Source organism: Lagenorhynchus albirostris, chromosome 13 (genome assembly GCF_949774975.1).
Source record: "Lagenorhynchus albirostris chromosome 13, mLagAlb1.1, whole genome shotgun sequence".
NCBI lineage: Eukaryota > Metazoa > Chordata > Mammalia > Artiodactyla > Delphinidae > Lagenorhynchus > Lagenorhynchus albirostris.
The window spans coordinates 26,065,532-26,070,573 of NC_083107.1; positions in this window are offsets into that span (position 1 = coordinate 26,065,532).

The following is a 5,042-nucleotide window of genomic DNA, read 5'->3' on the forward strand; positions in this document are numbered from 1 at the left end:
TAACAGTAGACATTAGTTTTGCCTGTTCTTTACATAACTGAAATCATGTAGTAAGTACTTCTTTCATTCAACATAACATCTGTGAGATTTATGTATGTTATATATGTAGTTGTAGTTCATTCATTCTCACTGCTGTATGGTATTCCACTATGTTGTTATACCACAATGTGTTTTATCCATTCTACTCTTTTCTTTTTTAAAAAAAATTTATTTATTTATTTGGCTGTGCTGGGTCTTAGTTGCGGCATGCGGGCTCTTCGTCGTGATGTGCGGGATCTTCTAGTTGCAGCATGTGCGATATAGTTCCCTGACCAGGGATCAAACCCGGGCCCCCTGCGTTGGGAGCATGGAGTCTTAACCACTCGACCATGAGAGAAGTCCCCTTATCCATTCTACTCTTGACGGACATTTGAGAGTTTCTAGATTAAAGCTATTATAGATACCATTGCTATGAATATTCTTTTTTCTTTTATATAAATTTATTTATTTGTTTGGTTGGTTTTGGCTGTGTTGGGTCTTTGTTTTTGTGTGCGGGCTTTCTCTATTTGCGGCAAGTGGGGGCTACTCTTTGTTGCGGGGTGCAGGCTTCTCATTGTGGTGGCTTCTCTTTGTTGTGGAGCACGGGCTCCAGGTGCGTGGGCTTCAGTAGTTGTGGTGCGTGGGCTCAGTAGCTGTGGCTCGCTGGCTCTAGAGAGCAGGCTCAGTAGTTGCAGTGCACGGGCTTAATTTCTCCGCGGCATGTGGGATCTTCCCGGACCAAGGCTCAAACCTGCGTCCCCTGCATTGGCAGGCGGATTCTTAACCACTGTGCCACCAGGGAAGTCCCGCTACGAATATTCTTGAATATGTCTTTGGTAAAGTTAAGTACACATTTCTCTTGGGCATATGCCTACAAGTGGAATTGACGTATGCTGGGCTTCAGTAGACATTCCCAGAGTATGCAGTTCCACGGTGTTTGACTGTACCAATAGGCAGTGCCACCGTCAGTGCGTGAGAGCTCTGGTTGTTCCACATTCTTGCCAACAATTGGTACCGTCAGCTTTCTTCATTTTATTCATTCTGCTGTATAATGGTGACTTGCAGTTTTAATCTGCATTTTCCTGATGATCAATGAAATGGAACATTTTTTCGTATGTTTATCAACCATTTCAGTAACCTCTCTTGGGAAGGACCTGTTTAAGTCCTGTGCCCATTCTTCTATTGGCTATCTGTCTTTTACTTACTGTTATTGTTCTTTGTATATTCTGGATATGAGTCCTTTGTGAATATTTTCTCTCACTCTGTTCCTCGCTTCTAAAAGCTTTTACATTTGGGGGATGTATAGTGTAAAGTAAGAAACTAAAATGTCTTTTGCCTTTTAGTTATCCCACTATTATTGATGATCCTTCTACTCCTCTGTATTTCTTTATGCTTGTTTTATTATGTTTACCATGCATCAAAGTTCAATATCTTTCTTGATCTTAATTCCAAGTTTCCAGGAGAGAGACTCTGATTGGCCCAGCTGTGGCCAAAAGGTAAGTTTTCAAGAAACAAATGTGAGTGTTGGAGCCCCACCCCAATGTGCACGAGGAAGGAGGGCGATTAAAGGAATTGTCCAGAGCAAGGGAGAAAATAAGGTGGTGATCAGTTCTTCCTGGAAAACAGCGGTATGTTGGTGAGCAGAATTACGTCCCACTTGCCTGGAGGAATAATGTCACTTCCTGCTCCTGCAGGATTGTCGGATATCTGCTGGAGTTTATGAGTAAAGAGTTGATGTTGCCCCACGGGGACTTTAGTCCTTCAGCATCCATTCCTTCATCCAATATTTGCTGAGCATCTGCTATGTACTAGACACTCTGCTTAGTCCTTAGAGAGAGCTCTGAAGTGCTGCTGACAAGTAAACTGATCCGTGTTACCAAAACGCTATGCAACCATTAAAAATGAGGAGATAAACATACACAAATGTGACCCTGACTTTCTTCTGCAGCTTGGTGTCTGGTCAGTTATATTCTCATCTACATCAAAGATATTCTAATGTACTGGATTGTGCTAACTCAGTTTGGTTAAGCTGGGAAGTACGCTTCCAGAATCTCCTTCCTGACAGGGCTCTGAGTTCGAGTTGGTCAAAAGAGGACCTGGTGGAGATTTGGAAAGTAGAATGGGAGCCTCAGCTGCTCTGAGGAGATCTCTGTTGTCAGACACTGTGACAGACAGATGTGCCCACAGATAGATCCCAGCAAGTTCTCAAGGCCTAGTGACTCCTCTCTGATCATCCCACAGCTCCCTTCAGACCTTCACTTCCCCAGCTTGTCCCACTTTTGGGCAGCCTCATTCCTGTAATAACCCCCTTATCCCCGTAATATGCATGGTGGCTCTGCTCACCTGAATGAACTCTGACTGATAGACCTAATCATAAAAGGAGGCATATAGGGAATGGTTAAGAGTGTGGGCTCTGGATTCAGACAGCCAGAGGTGAGGATTAAGAAAGGTAATCCACGTGCAGCATTTAACACACCTGCCACACCGTTACCAACCAATAGGTATTACGTAATAAGTAAGGTAATGCTAACATTACTCAGTGCCTGGGATGTTATTTCTATTTGGTTGACTTCCTATTGAATTTACACTCTCCTCAAGCCACTGTAACCCATCCATGCTCTCCTCTCTACTAGCATATAACTTGACTTCCCCTGAAGAATTCTAGGACAGCACTTATTGAAGTGAGGTAAGATCAGGTGGGGTAGGGAGGGGAAAGACGGGTCATCCTCCCCTTCTTGCCCCACATGGAGATTCTGCCGTGCCCCTCCACAGCAGGGAGGGTCAGCTCTCCACACTGCCCTAGCGGCATCTCTGTGCCTGGGCATCCTACCGCCTCTTCCCTGTGCTTTCTCTCCCAATAGCCTGTGCCTGTGGCTCTTCTTTGCAGGACTGCCCTCAACCTACTGGAACATTTTTCCTGCACAGGAGGAAATCCTGGGACTTTCTGTCCCGCAGGAAGTACCTTCACTTATCACTGATATGTGACCATGAAAGCCTGGCTCATTGCCTGCAGTAAGGTTTATACTCCAGGGCTCTCAGGGGACCAGGCAGAAGCCACCATTTTCTGTCCTGCCTCTCCCACTCTACTCACTGATTTCTACCGAGAGCACTTCCTTAATAAATCTCTTGCATGTGAGTCCTCATTTCAGGGTCTGCTTCTGGGAAACCTGTCCCAAGACATAAATCCTCTAGGGGTTTTTGAAAGTATGCTTCTTGGGGCTTCCCTTGTGGTGCAGTGGTTAAGAATCCGCCTGCCAGTGCAGGGGACACAGGTTCGAGCCCTGCTCCGGGAAGATCCCACATGCCGCGGAGCAACTAAGCCTGTGCACCACAACTACTGAACCTGCGTGCCACAACTACTGAAGCCTGTGCGCCTAGAGCCTGTGCTCCGCAGCAAGAGAAGCCACCACGATGAGAAGCCCGCGCACTGCAATGAAGAGTAGCTCCCACTCGCCGCAGCTAGAGAAAGCCCGCGTGCAGCAACGAAGATCCAATGCATCCAGAAGTAAATAAATACATTTATTAAAAAAAAGAAAAAGAAAATACGCTTCTCTACTGCACCCCCAGAGGGCAAGTGCAGGGATGGTGGAGGAAGAATGTCTGACATTGAGGTCTGTGTGCTTCCACTGGGCTCCACTGTCTCCAAATGGGTGTGTCTGGGAAGACCAGGTGGGTTCTGTTCAGGAGCATCAAGGATGGGACCTGGCCAGGTGGCAGGAGCAAAGGGCACACCAGGCAGAAGTAAGGACTTAGTTCTGCCAATAACTAGCTGGGAAATCTAGTTAACTAGTGAACTAGCTATAAAATGAGAATGACACTAGTACCTGCCTCATAGGGCTGTGGTGAGGATTAAATGAGAAAATCCATGGAAGCTCTTAACCTAGTGCCTGGCATATTATAAGCATTCAGTCAATGTTAGCTGTTATTATTATCCCATATTTTCTCATAGTATTTTATGAGGGCTTCTATTTCACCTCAAATCGTTGTCTTATATGTATGTGTCTGTCTCCCCCTTTATGCAGTGTGACCTTGATGGGCAGGAATCATCTTTGTGGGGTACATAAATCCCATTTGGCCTCATCCAGTAATTGCAGATGCCAAAAATTCAGTAAATACTTGTGAAATTAAACAGACTTGACCAAGGGCAGGGAGTGGGTAGCAAGTAATGAGAGAGAGACAGAGACAGAGAGAAAAGGAGAAGAGAGAGGGGGAACAGGAGTGCAGGAAGAGAAAATATTCTTCCTTGGGATGCTGCTCCTTTCTTGATTAGCTTTTGGGACAAAATACAACTTAGTCCTCAATGACAAAGGACCTCATAGAGATCTTAAGCCCACTACGACCATCCTTCACCTAAGTTTAAATAACATTGTGTTTGAACCACTCACATGTTACAGCTTATAAGCCCTGCGTTTCCCTTTCTGTTCACAGTCTCTAGTGTATCACCCTTGAGTACAAGGACTTACATCTATGAAAGCCCTTGTTTCTTTCTTTCTTTTCTTTTCTTTTTTTTTTTTTTTTTGCGGTACGCGGGCCTCTCACTGCCGCGGCCTCTCCCGTCGCGGAGCACAGGCTCCGGACGCGCAGGCTCAGCGGCCATGGCTCACGGGCCCAGCCGCTCCGCGGTATGCGGGATCTTGCCGGACCGGGGCACGAACCCGTGTCCCCTGCATCGGCAGGTGGACTCTCAACCACTGCGCCACCAGGGAAGCCCAAAGCCCTTGTTTCTTAACCCTCCTCCTTCCAAGAGTCATCTAGTCCTCATTCTTACTAATGTTCAAGATAAAGGAAATAAGGTGGTATAGCAGAAGAAGCACTAGGTTTTAGCATCACATACACTTGGATTTCAACCCTGGCTCTGTGTGATCTTCAGCAAGGTGTTAACTTCTATAAGCCTCAATTTCCTCATCTGTAATAATAGAACCTACCTCTCAGGGTCATTGTGTGGACTAGAAATAGGTGTGAAAAGCCTTTAGCATTGTGTGTGAGAGTCAGCCCAGGAAAATAAAGAGTCCCACACAGAGAAG